At 46.5% G+C, this 16,862-nt stretch overlaps 1 protein-coding gene across 4 annotated transcripts in view; it reads left to right on the plus strand.

The window, feature by feature from the left end:
* LOC138481146 (uncharacterized) overlaps positions 1-16,862 on the plus strand; it is a 410,877-nt gene that overhangs the window by 71,826 nt on the left and 322,189 nt on the right. The gene's annotated exons all lie outside the window — the stretch shown is intronic.

Here is a 16,862-nt window from a genome sequence, read left to right on the forward strand (position 1 = left end):
TTGTCCTTTACTGCAAAGTCCTTTCCCTGCAGATGCCAATTCTGTATGTCTGCTGGAGTTACAAGTTGCCTGGCTTTATCCTTAACTTCCTCTATGGATTCTGTGGCGATTACACCCAGAATTCTTTGTTCGGGAATGATTGGTACAGGTTTAGGGTTGATCAAGTGTTCTTCCACTCCCATCCGAGAAAGGGCATCAGCTTTACCGTTCTTTGTACCAGGTCGATAGGTAATTATGAAGTCAAACTCGGCAAAGAATAATGCCCAACGGAGTTGTCTAGAGGATTGGGCTTTTGCGGTTTTCAAATATTGCAGGTTTCGGTGATCCGTAATCACAGTAACGGTGTGTCGGGCCCCCAGCAGATAATGCCGCCAAGCCTTAAAGGCAGACTTGATAGCCAGAAGTTCCTTGTCAGTAATCGTGTAATTGATTTCACGAGGCGAGAATTTGCGGGACCAAAATGCCACGGGATGCAACTGATTGGTTACCGGGTCCTTTTGTGATAGAACTGCCCCCATGGCAAGGCTTGAAGCATCAGTTTCCACGATGTAGGGGAGTTCGGGGCGAGGGTGTTTTAAGATTGGTGCAGAGATAAATTTAGTCTTCAAATCCTGGAAAGCTTGTTCCGCCTCGGTAGACCATTCAAAACGTTTGTTTTTCTTTAACAAGGCAGTGATGGGCTGGACTATTCGAGAGAATTCGGGGATAAACCTGCGGTAAAAGTTAGCGAAGCCTAACATGCTTTGCACACCTTTTACGGAGGATGGTGATGGCCATTTGAGAACTGCATCGACCTTCTTTGAATCCATACGCACTCCGCCAGGTGATAATATGAATCCCAAGAATTCAACTTCAGTCACGTTGAAAACACATTTTTCCAACTTAGCGAAAAGTTTGTGTTGACGCAATCTTTCGAGGACCATTTTCACATGTTTCCGATGTTCAGATTCCGATGAAGAATAAACGAGGATGTCGTCAATGTAAACAACAAGACACACATCTATGAGCTCTCTGAGGACATCGTTCATAAAATATTGAAAGGCGGCCGGGGCATTGCAAAGTCCGAAGGGCATGACCTGATATTCAAATAGCCCATACTTGGTGCGGAAGGCCGTCTTCCATTCATCGCCCTCTTTTACTCGTACCAAGTGGTATGCTCCTCTAAGATCCAGCTTTGTATATATGCATGCTTTTCTGACTTGGTCCAGGAGTTCAGGGATCAAAGGTAACCGATATCTATTCTTAACGGTGATCTGGTTCAGGGAGCGATAATCTATACAAGTTCTAAGGTCTCCTTCCTTTTTTGGAACGAAGAACAAAGCTGAAGAAGCAGGGGACTTGGAAGGACGAATAAACCCATTTGCCAGGTATTGATCCAGGTATTGTCGAAGGTGAAGGTTCTCCGGCTCGGTGAGGGCATAAATTCTACTACAAGGAGGAGTAGATCCAGGTATCAGGTCTATCTGGCAGTCATAAGACCTATGAGGAGGTAGAGAGTTAGCCTGATCCTTCCGGAAAACATCTTGGTATTCTAGGTATTCGGGAGGTAACTGTGGAGTCTCTGAAGAAATTGCTGCCAGTGCAACACCAGGTGGAGGGTGACAAGTAGAGACACATTCTGGAAACTGTACCGTTCTTGCTCACCAATCGATCAGAGGATTGTGTTTCTCTAACCAAGGTATTCCTAGAATAATCTGAAACTGAGGGGCCTTGATCACATCGAACACGATCTTCTCATGGTGTCCATCTTGACTTACTAGCGTCACCTCTTGAGTGGTATGCGTTACTGGCCCGGAGGCAATCTCCGTACCATCCACCGTAGTAATGACGTCCTTTACAGCCTTGGGACAAAGAGTTAGATTCATCCTCAAAACCATTTCATGATCCACATAATTGCCGATGGCACCGCTGTCGACGTAAGCTTCAATTGCATGTAATCGATCCGGATTATCAGGGCTAATGAGGACCATAGGTATCACGAAATGCGAGGTCACGGAACTGGTTTTCACGCTCGGCAAGAGGACCTCTATTCTTGTCGGGCGAGGTCGTTTCCCTGCTCAGAGTTTGTAACTTTGGTAACTGCAGCTCCTACTGCCTTCTTGGCAGGTTTCACCAGACAGTCTCGAAGAAAGTGCCCTGAGTTTCCGCAATAGAGGCATAATTGCAACTGTTTTCTCCTTTCCCGCTCCTTTTGTGTTAGAGGACCTTTCAGACCCCCTATTTGCATGGGTTCCCCGGAGTCTACTCCTTTGGAAGGAGTTGGCGGTTTGGAAAATACTCGAGCATCAAACTTGGAACGATCGGCCTTCCTGTTCTGCAGTCTGTGATCTATTTGAACGACTAAGTCTATATAGTCCGAACAATCTTGTGGGGGATTCACTACTTGGGCTAACACATCTTTGAGCTCTCCACGTAGACCTCTATAAAACAGCGTAATCCTTTTGTCCTCAGGCCATTGAGTTTCCACTATCAGTCTGTTGAAAGACGCAATATAAGCCAAAAGGTCTTGATTACCTTGTCGCAACGAAAGAAGCTCATTGTCCAAGGCCTGCCCCTGTGAATGTCTTGCGAACAGTTTTTCCATACTGAGCTGAAAAGCTTGAAAATCATGGAGGACCGGATCATCTTGATTTACTAGAGGGATCGACCAGTCTGCCGCATTGCCACTAAGGTACGAAAGCACGAAAGCTACTTTAGCTTGATCAGTTGGAAAGGCTGCTGGCCGGCATAAAAAATGCAACCAGCACTGATTGATAAATACTGCAAACCTCTTTGGGTCACCAGAAAATCGTTCGGGCGGAGCCAGAGGTACATTCCCAGGTAGGTTGATCTGCACTGGATTCATAGAGGATGTAGAAGGAAGATTTCCCCCAGATGCGGGTAACGGGGTCTGTCCGGCTTGTGACTGTAGCAATTGTCTAGCGAGATCATCTGTTCGCTCCTTGGAAATAATCAGTTCCCTTCTTAGAGCGTTCGTTTCCTGACGGGCTGCATGCACTTCTGCCCTTAGTTCCCCAAGTAACTGGGCTAGCTGGTCGGTATCCGAGGTTTCCATAGCGCCTGGACGGGAGTTTTGTGGTAGGCTTTGCGTTCTGTAACGCTCACCTGATTCCCGTAGAGGCGCCGGTCTTGACTGGGCGTATACCGTATCTTCAAAGGTGATGTGTAACACACGGCTGGCTCTTTGGGCTGGACCTCTGTGCACTGTATGTCTGATTCGAAGGGTAAGATGTCTGCAGATAGAAAATATGGGATTAAGGAACTGGGTTATTGAATGTCTCTCTCTTCTTCCCTTTCTCTTCTCCTGTAGAACCCCAAAGGTTAACGCTCTCACCTTAGGTAAGTGAACGCCGTGCTCTCCATCTGCCTCGGGGCAGGGTGCTGTAACCAGTTTCTTCACTGGATAAGGGGAGCAGGCCTCTTGACTTCAGAGGACTGCTGTCCGTCGTTTACTGCACGAACGGTAAGTTTCGAGTAATTCTAATGTCTTTAAAGTCTTTAGTAATGATGTTTCTTGTTTTGCAGGGTTCTGGCGATGGCGGATGACGGGCTGAAGTGAGTTGAAGATGGAGCCCGTGTGATGAATAGAAGCGCCTGGAAGCACGTAAGTAAGCGCTTGTTGCCTGCTTCACGATGCGCTCTAACTGTCTTTTTATTTTGCAGGTACAAGATCGGAGCGGCTGCAGGGTGCCGGAATACCCACTGGGTTAGATGTGGAAAGGAGTAATGGCACGTGAGTATTAAAGTTCCCCAATGTCTTTAAACGCACCTTGTTTTGTCTTTCAGATGCGGGATGCAGCGCCGAAGGCCTCCGGAGCGTGCGAAGAGTTGGTAAGCTTTTGTCTTTCAGATGCCGGAATGCAGTGTGAAGACCTCCGGAGCGCACGAAGAGTAGGTAAGCCTTTGTCTTTCAGATGCCGGAATGCAGCGCGAGGCGTTGGTGACAGCTGATGGACCAGGTAAGTGAAGAGCTGTCACTGAAGACCGTAATGCTAACCTGTTCTTTCTTGTCTTTATAGGTGTTGCTGAAGACTGGATTCAGGATGGTAAGCCTTTTTCCTTAGGCCCAGGATCAGATGCAGAAGACACGATGAGCGTTCTGCTGCAGAGGATGCAGAATAACGCAAAGCAAGATTCATCCATCGGGTGTGGTCTAAATAGCCTCCTGTAGTGCTTAGGTGTCTCCTTCCACAGCCACGCCTAGGTAAGAAAAGAGTTCCTGCTTTCCAGAAGAGTTCCAGTGTTCTGAATCTAGGGAGTGGCTCCTGCCCCACCCAACAGGAAAAGTAGTTCCAAACAGAAGAGGATCAGAGGCTCAACTGGCAGGCAAGTAAGCAGCATGGTCTGCTGCAGGTAAGTCCACCCAAGCATTATGAGCCCGGCGCTTCCAGCGCTGGGACTGGGCATATTTATGAGCCTGGTGCCACTGGCGCCAGGACTGGGTCCAAAAGGTCCCAATTGGGACTGGTTGGCACTCGGAACCTGGGTTATGGATCTGCTTCCAAGGGAGTTGGGAAAACCCTGACCTTTTGGAAGCAGAGATCATGACAGAGATACAGAACATGAAATTGGGACCCATAGCCTTATCGGATCACGTTCCGCTGCACCTGGAATTTAGATGGGAGGTCGGTGGGTCTGGGCTCTGGCAGTAGCGTTTCCCCCGCCACCTGTTGAGGGATTTGGTCATCTGCAATGAGTTGGCGGGAGACCATCTGTGAATTCTTCGAGAAAAATAGGACCTCGGCCCAGAAGGAACAGGTGGTGTAGGACGCCTTTAAGGCCACCTTTCGGGGGTAACTAATTGCCAAGCAAGCATTGCGTTCTAAACAGGGGAGAGCCCTACAAGAAGACTTAGAACGACGCTTAAAAGGGGTGATGGTCAGAATGGAAACCGATAAGGGGGTTGCTATTAGAAAGGAATATAAAACATCTCAAAGGGTAAATTAGCATACTCCAGATGAAACAGGGTACATGATAGAAGGGCAAGAGGTCAAGTCTTTCCACCGATGCAAACAATCTATGGGCCAACGGGAGGAGGACAGGCTTCGATATGCCGAATTGAGACATTGGTTGGTAGCCCCAGGCATGAAGCAGGCTATAACAAGGGATCTTACCCCACTAGAACAATACCTGCTGATGAACTCTGGTGACCGCCAAATGATAAGCCAACTATACAAACTGCTCTCCACATCAGCGACCCAGTCCCGGGCAGACGTACTTCCCCTCCCAATCTCAGAGGAACAATGGTGGAAAGTGTGGCAGAGGATCCCAAAGCTAATGAGGGGGATGCAGATCTGAGAAATGTGCATTTGGATGATGGTTCAGTGGCATTTAACCCCAGAGAAACTGAATAGAATCTACCACTCGGCACCCCAGACATGCTGGAGGGGTTGCAAGGAGGTAGGCATATGGTCTCACATCTGGTCGTCATGCCCATTCCTAAAACCTTTCTGGGATGCAGTCAATGGGGCAATGAAGGCTATCTTTGGCTCTCGGATTCAAAGGGAGTACGGGGAGGCCTTACTGGGGCTGGGTGTCGTTCTGGACACACTTACAACTAAATTCCAGCATAAGGCTTACATGATTCTGAGTGTGGCCAAAAAAGAGAGATTTACGACAAGAGTTGCGAAATTTGAGGCTTAAAATCTCTGATCCAAAAAAGTTGTGAGGAAAAATGTAACAACTTAAGGAGAGAATACAAAAGCAGGTCCTGAGGTTGTTAAATGCTCAGACTCCAAAAAGACAGAGAGTTGATGCTTGGAACCCTGTGTAATAACAATTCTCGTAACTTTTGGACATTAGTGAACCAATTTGAAACTCCACAGAATACCAAGCAAAGTAATTTAGTACCAGAAATGTAGTGGATTACCTGAGCTTGCAATATAAGCAGCCTTCATTAAACCCCTTCTTTAAGACCCCCGATATACACTGGGAGTTGAATTTTTGGGAAAATGAGATTTCAGAAATGATACGTACGACATCTTCATCTCGGGCAGCTGGACCGAACGGCTTAACTCACCAGGTACTTAAGAGCAATGTGGGTCTTTGGTCTAGGTTGTTAAACTTACTGTTTGAAGAAATTTTGGAGAGAACAGCCTTTCCTCCATCCTGGAAGACTTCCACTTTAATCCCCATCTTCAAAGGGGGTGATCGAGCGGATTCGGCAAAATACCGGCTGATTGCCCTCCTTGATGTAGAAAGCAAGATATTCGTATGATCATTGGGCTAGAATTGAAAACTTCTTAACAAAATTCCAGACTGGATTTTCTAAGGGTCATTCCACTGCATTGGGAATACTTTGGGAAAAGTCATGGATTGGGGTACGGGGGGCAACCCCTCTTTGGAGCTTGGATAGACCTTGCAAGAGCATTCGACCGAGTCAGCAGGGAACGCCTCTGGAAAGCTGGAAAGTTGGGGTTTGCCAAAGCCCATCTTAGCCTTGTTGGCCAATCTCTATAAGGACACCACGGTAAGAGTAAGATTAGATGAAGCAGGCCACCTGTTGGAGCATGTGAGAGGGGAGTAAGACGGGTGTAGGGCGGCGCCTCTCCTCTTCAACCTCTATTGGCAGACATAGGGAAAGAACTGGATGCATCAGCATTGGCCAGCCCTAAAATCAATGTATGTCGGATCAGATGGATGATTTACGCTGATGACATTGGTCTATGGATAATACAGCAGTAGGGCTCCAGCGCCTGCTGAACCCGTTTCAGATATATGCAAAAGAAAATGACCTATCAATCAATACGGGGAAATCAAAAAAAGTAATTTTTAAAAGACCAGGCAGAAAGGTTCCTAAATATAAGTGGACTCTGGGGGACCAAACTATCCTGATAGTAGAGGAGGTAGTCTACCTGAGCTTCACACTATTCGCATCTCCAAAGTGGGCCAAATCAATAAAGACTTCTGTGAAAAGATCTCTCAGCTATCATCCCAAATGAAGAATTTTTTGGTCGTATATTGTACATTGTCCCTAATACCTGTGATTAGATTCTACACAGCTAAAGTAATCCCAGTAATTTTATATGGCCTGGAAGCTAAACCAATGGCCTGGGACATGAACTTACAAAGATTGGAGGGGCGATTATGGAGGAAGGTCCTTGGTCTCCCCAGATTTTTCCAATATCCAGCCTGAGCTATGAGTTAGGTTTAAGATCACTCAGATCTCAGGTAGAATGGAAGCCTAAATCGATTAACCATGACACCCCAAGCTAACTCACTCTATGGAGACATAAACGGTCACTTGATGCATTCTTCATCGGCCTTACTATCTAACTTGAAACACCTTGTATTTAGAATAATGAAGGAATGCCATAGTGATGTTGATAACCTTTTGTGTAATCCTTTGAAAGTTAAAAAGGTAATGAAGTGGACTGATTGGATCCATACAATTGATGATATGCGTCAATTGGTTTTGACGAGTTCGCTATCGATATTTGACAAAAAGAAAATTGGTTTCCTGCCAAAATACCTGACACAATTCCCTGACTGGAAGGCAAGATAGCTCTTCTTAAAGGGTTGGTTAAACCTAATCCGTGTGGAGGGTGGGGGGATGTTGTCTGACTGGGGCCGTGGTGGAGAAGCCAAAAAACTCTGTAATGACCCAAGCAAATAGTCTATTAGACATGTTTTAATGGATTAGAGGGGGAAACTGGGACGCAAGAGTGAGATATCTACAGCGATTAGTAGATAGAGATGAGGGTCTGGTATCAGAAATGTTCTGGGATAGAATATTAGCAGGCCATGAGACACCACTCACTCTAAATGTCATCCAGGTACTTTGGACTTGTGGACCAACACAAAATTAACATCAACAGGGCTAAGAATGCACATCTGTGAAAGGGCTGGAAAAACAGGAGAATGGTTTAACATGCTCACTAAGGTATTTTTTATTATTTTGTATTAAGTACCACTGTTTTATATGATGTTTGTCATTTTGTAAATGTGAAAAACTGATTTCAGTTAAAGCATACACAAAAAAACAAAAGAAAATGTCTTCTCCATTGGAAAAGCATTGCAGACCCTCATTCAAAGCCCATATTTGACGCTCTTATGTTAAATCTCTTATTTTAATGACAATAGCTTTCTAGTATCTCACCAGCATAGTATTAAAAGTTGTGAAGTATCTCCTTGTGTACTCAATCAGACCACTTGCTTTGATCAGAATTATTTACTCCAAGCAGGACCTAGAGTGGCTGTTCATCGATTGCATAATGAGCCATCGTTGAAGCCGGTATCTAGAGTGACCAGTTCCTCTGAGAGTTTTTACTCTACCGACTCTCCTACTTATCAGGAATGCGAGAACAAAAGAAGGGAAAAATAACATGAGAGACAGAAACAGAAGTGGCGCCTATCAATGCCAGGGAGACGGTAATAGGGGCGATGACACTGGCATTATGTCCAAGCTAAATATCACATTGGCTCCATTTTTAAAACTATACAAAGCTTTAAATAATAATCTGAAGGATCACTCGACCCTGTTAGCCATGATGCATTCAAAGCTGATTTTCATTGAAGGCTTTGTGACTCCTGCCCAAGGGAACTTGGAGAAGAATGTGGAAAACATTGTTAAAACAATACAGAACATTTTGGAGCCTCTAATTATTGAGTGCAACTTTACGAAAGATCAGAAATCACAAATGAAAAAATGTAAGAACTTGGATTGCAAGAAGTGCATGCATTGAATGAATACAGAGAAACCAGGTGGTTCTTATGCAGTTGAGGATTGAGCCCAGCAAAAGAATACAGACATCCTGAGACCAGAAGTAATTTGGGTAAGGGATCCGAGAGAAACGGCAAGCCGGATTGACAGGGCGAGGGGTCCATTGGGACTATAACGGACACCCCCACCTTCGATTCTTCATCTTTGGAAAGATATGAGGAAAGTGCCAACATTAATCAGGTGCCTGAGAATGGAGCACTAAGCGTCGTCCTCAATCAGAATGTGGTAGATCTAATTCTCCAGCATGGCGTCTGGCATGGATTCACATGCTCATGAATATTCCCTGTCGTGAGGCTGGGAATCCTCTGTAAAAGAAAAAAACAACTTCACTTTATAACTGTATTTCTCCTTTAAACCAATCATTGTCCTCAGGGTCATACTGCCCCCATCGAATGACAGTCCTCTGCCAGGCATCTTCAGATTTCTACTGCACGCTTCAGTGTTGGGAGTCCTCGAGTTGCTATTCGAGCTATTTTGTACTTTGTTCCATCGGAGCCCTTGTGCTCCTATCTTCATCGGCTGGCAACAGAGATCCGTTGACGGTAAAGTTGCACGCCCCTCAAGGGCAGTTGTTCGTTGAAGTTTCTAGAAGGCCGTCTTGGGCCTTCCCGTGACCATGACAGAGGAGAAAAAGGAGGAAAGGACCCTTTTCAGGCCCTGCACCCAATAAGGGCTAAGGAACGTCTTCATGGAGGACAAACATCAAAAGTGACTGTACTGCCTAAACTCGGACCACAATGGGGATATGTGCAAGATATGGCTGGGCCTCTCAAAGAAAATGAAGAAAGACCGGTATAGCAGGCTGGCGGCATGGCTCAAGTCGAGCAAGGCCACTCGCCCTTCTTTCGAGCCGGGTCATGCCTCACCCAGGACCGGCCAATCCGAAGAATGGTCCCCCGCCGGGAAGAGGTCAAAGTCCTTTGAGGACGCCCCATCAGTGGGGGTCCGAGATAAGGCCAAGAACCACAAGGCCAATTCTGCTGGGTTTGCCACTCATGCGGGTCCCAGGTCGGATAGACCGCGATCATTATCCCTGTCCGCCTCCTCAGCCAACCTGCCATCGGGTTCCTCCTCAAAGAGGAAGTCCTCCACCCTGGCCAAGTTGCAGGACAAATTGGAGAAGCAAAGGGCGGAGGATGAAAAGAAGGCCTGACAGCAGGCTCACCAGGCGCAGCCAAAGATGCAGTTGACCGCTTCTTGGACATCCTCTGCGGTGACCGCTACGGCAGGTGGTACCGACCCAGCCAGGGTGGTCCCTACAGCACACAGAGTATCCCTGCCTCCAAGGCGTGACACAGCTGCCGAGACAGCAGCGAAGGCTGCGGGCACCCCTTGGGGGGGGGGGGGGCACCGCTTCATGGCCCCCAGGAGGGAAAAATGGGTGGGGGCACAAAGCAGCCCTCCACGGTTTACGATCAGCCAAAGGATATCTCCTCCACAGACGACGACGACCAAGCGTCCATCCATACAGTCCACAAGGAGGACTGCGGCACAGGACCTAGCGCTCCATCATTCCCTCCACAGCTGAGGGACATATCCATGGACATACTGTCAACTCTCCACACCCTAGTGACGGAGATCCAGCAAAGGTTGCCTCCAACACTGGCACCTGTTGTACCGCAGGACCCTGACCAGCCTCCCTGTAAAGAGGAAGCGCCATCCGACGCTGCCGCATCAGCCTTGTCCACCACGTCGGTATCCGACTCCACCAGCGGACCCTCTCATGGACACTGGTACGGACACGGCCATGACCACAGGCACAGACGAAGATGAGGACTTTGTCCCGGCGGACGATTAATCACTGCACCTGGATGCCCCTCATAGAGGCTCTCCACCAGGTGAGGTGGGATCATTCCACTCTATAATCTCCAGGGCTTCCAAACTATTCCAGTTGGTGCCTGAGGAAACCAAAAAGGAGGGTTTCCTATACCAGCAACGGGAGTCAAAGAGAAAGACTATCATGTCCGTACCCTTTTTGGATGACATTTAGAAGGAAGGCCTGGCTCTCATGTAAAACCTATGCTCGGCTCCACCCAAATGGGACAGGTTGGAAAAGAAGCACAGGGTGTTGAATTCTGCTCCCAAGTGCTTGAGGTCACAACCGTCGCCGGATTCGTTAGTGTCAGCCGCCGCAAGAAAACGTTCAGCCAACCTGGCCTCTGCATCATCAGTTCCCCCGGACAACGAGGGGAAAAGGATGGATGCCATGGGCAAGAGAGTCATCTACACGGGAGCATCCATGATCAAAGCGGCTAATGCGCTGGCTATCTTGTCCCGATATGACCGGGAGCTTTGGTACAAGCTGGGCCCTATCCTGGAATTCCTTCCCAATTACAAGAAAACCGAGGCCCTCGCCCTCTTCCAGCAAGGGGAAGTGGCATCGTACCATGCCATTACGGTGGCAGTGGTCATCGCTGACACGGGCATCCGACAGATGGGGAACATGTTTGCCTTGGTCGGCAGGGATGGTTGAAGGCCACTAACTTTCACCAGGATGTCCATGCAAAGGTGCTGGACATCCCGTTCAACGGAGAAAATCTGTTCAGGAAGGTGGTCGACAAATCCCTTCAAGCCATAAAGATGGACACAGAGACAACACGTTCCCTTGGCACGCTGCAGCAGCACCGCTCATCATCTTTTCGCTCCTCCAGTGGAAAATTGAGCAGATCATCCAAGGTATACTCCACATCGTACAGGCAACCTCCCCGATTCTCCTCGCAGGAAGCCTACAGGAGTCGCTCCCAGGCCTACGGTAGTGGAAGCCAGCGGCGCCGTTACCCAAAGCAAGCCTCAACTGGCCAAGACATCGGGCCCCACTCGTGCACCCCAGTGGGAGGCCGGCTGATGAAGTTTGTCAGCGAGTGGAAGAAGATCACCACCGACAGATGGGGGCTAGACTCTCTCACCCAGGGACACGCCTTGGAGTTCCAACGTAGGTGTCCTCGTATTCCACTGGTTCCCCGTCCGGAGCAGCACATCCCTCAGCTTCTAGAAAAAGTGCGAGCCATGCTACGGAAAGGGGCGATGGAGCGCGTTCCCCAACGGCACTGGGGCTCCAGAGTCTATTCCAGATACTTTCTGGTCAGAATGAAGACTGGCAGGGTTGGAGTCCCATCCTAGAACTACACTGTCTGAACAAGTACCTGAAGTCCCAAAAATTCAGGATGGTCACGTTGCAACAAGTGCTCAGCCAACTGGAGGAACAGGATTTCTTGACATCGTTGGACCTAGAGGATGTGTACTTCCATGTCCCCATCCACAGGAAGCATCAGAATTTCCTATGGTTCATGGTACAAGGCTAACACTACCAGTTCAAGGCCCTACTGTGCAGCTTAAAGTCGGCCATAAGAATGTTCACAAAATGCCTGTCCCCGGAGGCAGCCCACCTGCATCTGCAGGGCATACACGTATAACCATACCTGGACAATTTGCTGATTCGCACCCAATCCCAGGAACTGGCCGATGAGCCCACGAAAGAGACCGTCAGGCTACTGACGTAGCTGAGGTTCTCCATCTACCCGAAGTCCTGCTTAACGCCATCGCAGAATGCACTGTTCCTCTGCGCCAGACTCATCACAGTGGCTTACCTCGCATCCCCCCTCGGAGGAGAGGCTAGCGGCCATTCAAGGGAAGGTGCTTCGGCCGTCGTCGGCAAAGATGGCCATGGTTCGGGTCATTGATGGGCATGATGTCGTCCTGCGTCCATCTTTGCAGGTTGCAAAAGGGACCCCTACAGGAATTCTTGGATGCACGTTGGATACAAGTGTCCGGGAGTTTGGCGGGCAAGATCCCTCTCAACGAGGAGTTCCGGCGGGTGATAGAGGTGTGGGATATGCTCCCACATCGCCCAGGGGACGGGATTTCAAACCCTGCCATACCAGGAGACAGTCACCACAGATGCTTCCCTGGAAGGTTGGGGAGCTCACACTGGACATCTGCACGCCAGAGGGCTGTGGCTTCCGAGGAGAAGGATCTGTACATCAACATCCTGGCATTACTGGCAGTGTTCTGGGCCCTCAAGTCTTTCCTACCATCTCTGAAAGGCAAGTTGGTGAGGATCTTTGCAGACAACACCACCACCATGTTTGAAATTCGTAAACAAGAGGGCTCTCTATCCCTAGCGCTCTCCAAGGAAGCTCAGGGCTTGTGGCATTGGGCAATCGGACAGGGGATGTTCCTCGTCCCGTTCCACCTGGCAGGCGTTAAAAACACCATTGCCGACTCCCTCAGCAGGGAGCTGCACTCCTGCCACATGTGGGAACTTTATCGGGATCAGGTGGACCATCTGTTCGACAAATCGGGCAGACCACTGGTCAATCTTTTTGCCATGGTGGCAAACTCAAAATGGTAGACGTTTTCCAGCAGATTCTTCCAACCAAGGAGCATGGGGGACACATTCTCCTTCCCGTGGGAAGGTCTGTTCCTGTACGCTTTTCCTCAGTTTCCTCTCCTGTTATGTGTGATGAACAGGTGCAAGATGATGCTCATCGCCCCGGCGTCACCAAGACAGATTTGGTATCCGGACCTACTCAGACGGTCAGTGCCGCCTCCAGTCAAGTTGCTGGTAATGCCAGATCTGCTTGCCAGAAAGAGAAGCGCAATCCTTCATCACGACTGAGGATCTCTGAACCTGAAGGCATGGGTCCTGCAGCCTTAGAGTTTGTTGGTTATGAGCTGCCAGCGGACTGCAGGGAGGTCCTCAACAAAGCTAGGGCATCGTCAACACTAAAGTGCTATGGCCATAAGTAGAAGCTTTTTTCTACGTGGGGCCGTTCGCAGAAGATTACCCCTCTGAGTGTCATGACCACACAGACTCTTGCTTTCTTTGGCAAACGCTGGTCTGGCTCACGCGCCCATCAAGGTACACCTGGCAGCCATCTCACGCTACACCAGATCCCTGGAAAGATCCTCGTTGTGGTCCCACAGACTTGTCAAGGAGTTTCTCAAGTGGGTTTTTTAATTGTTCCTGCCGGTGAAGGCACATGCACTGGCATTAGAACTCAACGTAGTCCTGACCAGACCCATGGGGGCACCTTTCTAACCTCTGCACCAGGCCACACTCAAGTTCCTCTCATGGAAGACGGCATTTACCTCAGCCAGGCGAATGGGTGAGATCCAGGCCCTGTCCTGCCGGCAGCCGTATCTGACATTCCATGAATCGAGGGTGGTGTTGCGTATGCACTCGCAACTCTAAGAGACTAGAGGATAGTGAAAATTATTTTTTGTCTTGGACCTCCTTGCAACAGCCCTCTTTAACACACAGTCCACATCTTTATATCATATGTGCAAAGGGTCCCTTGTTTTCTCATCCTCATCCGGTTTTTACCCAAAATGTATGTCATTACTCATTAAATTTAAACATACCACATCTCGTTTTTGTATCAAAAATAATCACAATTTTATTTTCATATATTAAAAAAATATAACATCTTATTCTTTTCTTTAAAAGCACACTTCATCAACAATCAATTTTTTGAGTCGGATTTTCTTAGATTCATTTCCATTACTACCTATGATACAACAATTACTTATTCTGACAAGCTATCTCTTGGGCAATTTGTCGTGCAATAATTCTTATTGATTTATTATGCTAATGGTTTTGAGCACAAGAAGATCTTTTCTGTCAGTCTTTTATAGCTTGTGATACCGACTGATAGTCTTCAAATTACTTTATCATTGGTGATTTTCACATAGCCATCCATTCTTGTAGTTCAACTTCTACATGCTTTAAACACCTTAATTGTATTTCAGATGGTTTGATTAATCCCTATCACATTCCTATTTCCTATCTTACATCCTTCTTATCTTGTTTATCAAGCTGTCGCACTATGATATTGTCGTGACTCTCTCTTATGATCCCCCTTAACTCTAAGGAATCCATTTATTAACAATCTTTTCTTTCTCATATTTACCTCTGGGATATCTTAAGATGAATCTCCCCTTCTCACTCTTGTTCGTACCAGTTCTTAGGATTGGATATAACCTCTTACAATTTCAGATCTTTTTCTAATGTCACCTTTCTGTTCGCCTGTGTAAATATAAGGAGAGAAGGATATCGCATGCCATTCTATTCAAACTTTAAGAGAATTAGTCAGCTTCCTTTTTCTTTTTGGTTATTTTCTTTTACCTTGTTACTTTCTATCCTTAAACTCGGCACTTAGTCCTGTTGTTATGTTGTAGCTTTTGTTTTTCTCATCCATTTTGTTATTCTTTTTCTATTGCGTAGGCCCTTTGGTAATTCTTTGGTTTTTCTGCAGATAGTTTTTTTACACCCTGTTAAGGCGAGATATTTCAATTTTAGTTGTATACCCGAAAAACTTGACTAATCCTTATTTAGTAACTAGTTCTAATCAGGCTTTCTCTCTTCTCTCTTACCTTCACTGGGTATGTTCATCATTCTCATCCACCTCCTGGTCAGTTTCTCGTGGTCGAGAGTTTCCGCTCCTGCATTCTTTTCTCCCACCAGGATTGGTCCCTTGTTTTGTCTTCCGCGTCCTCAGCGTTCCATGTCTGTGTAATTGCCTTTCGCGAGGATCCGCATTGGAGATGCAAGTTTTCACATCTGTCAGCGTTCTCCTTCCGCATTCGTCTCCACTGCCTACTGCAATCCGTCTTCCAGCCCTTCGTCTACACTGCCCGTATTCTCACGTGACTTCTATCTTTAGTGGCATCATCCCGTGATCGTTACGGCTTCCTGGGTCCTTTTTTTCTAATTTTATTTCCGTGTTCTTCATGTTAGCGTGGTTACTTGTCAATACTTATAGTTGCTTACTTATTTTTCTTTTTTAGTTTTTTTTTTACGTCACCATACATTTTCAAATGTCATGACTGTTTTCAATCTATTAATCCTTGTACAGGCTTACATTTTCTTGAGTCTCCGTAGTTTCTTCAAAGGTGTTATCCAGGTGATTTTTTAAGCGTAGCATTTTATGTTGCCACATTGTTTCAATTGCCATTGTTCCTCGTTCTTAAACAATCCTATTAATTTTTGTTTTTACGTTTTTTGTTGTTCTGGTCTTTTTAGTTCCACCCGACAAAGTAGGTAAGTCTACAGTTACCAGGGGCTCATTGGATCCTTTTTTGTTCGTATTGCGAAGGAGTTTCTTTATGCTGTTGCCTGTTTTCTTTATATTTAGCTATTCAGACCTTTCATTTAAGCCCAATTCCATACTTCTTGTTAGGAAAATAAATTATTTTTCTTTAATAGTTTCTTTCAGTCCAAATTGATGTCATTACTTACCTTCACTTGAAGAATGACTGACCATGTTAGTTCTTCTGCTCTGTGTATCTTTTCTATGAAATGTCCTACTAATGGTGCTGCAGGGGTACGGTTCTTTATACAGCTCTTATGTTCTGTTATCCTTGTTTTAACCTTTCTTTCTGTTTTGCCCGCATAGTGCATTTTGCATGGGCACCAGATGGCATATGCCACGAATTTTGAATTGCAATTCGTCAATTTCTCTTGTTTCCATTTTGATTCCAGTTCCAGGTCAATTTCTGTTGTTTTCTTAGTCTGCTGACAGCATGTGCAGTTACCACAGGGGTAATGTCCCATTGGGGCCTTCATTCCACACTTTTCTGTTAATGTTAGTTGTTTTATTCTTTGTATTGTGATATCATTTCACATCGCATAATCTTTAATGGTTTTACTCCTTCGGAACGCGATCAATGGTTTCTGTATTGGAACACTACTTTTTTCCAGGATCTTCCAGTTTCGATAAATGATTTTTTAAATTCTGTTTGACAGATTGCTGTATGTGTTTGCAAAGACTGTACTGTCTTTTTTATTTTTCATTGGTTTGTATTGGTACTCGAGTAGAACATCTCTGTTGTTATTGTCTGCTCTCTTCATCGCTTTCTTCGTCAGGCTCGCTGGGTATCCTTGGTTTTGCAGATTTTTTCTCACCTTTATTGCTCGCTCTCTGTAGTCTTCCCTATTGGTGCTATTTCGTTTGAGCCTCAAAAATTGCCCAAAGGACAAATTGTCATGTATATGTACTGGATGGAAGCTTTGATAGTGAAGAATAGCATTCCGGTCTGTGGGTTTTTTTTATAGGGTTTTACATATAATGCTCCATTTGCTATGTCAGCTTTTATCGTGATGTCAAGATAATTGATTTCTTCCTTACTGTAGTTATAG

The sequence above is a fragment of the Ambystoma mexicanum genome, chromosome 5p (assembly GCF_040938575.1).
Source record: "Ambystoma mexicanum isolate Mex_15411 chromosome 5p, UKY_AmexF1_1, whole genome shotgun sequence".
Lineage (NCBI taxonomy): Eukaryota > Metazoa > Chordata > Amphibia > Caudata > Ambystomatidae > Ambystoma > Ambystoma mexicanum.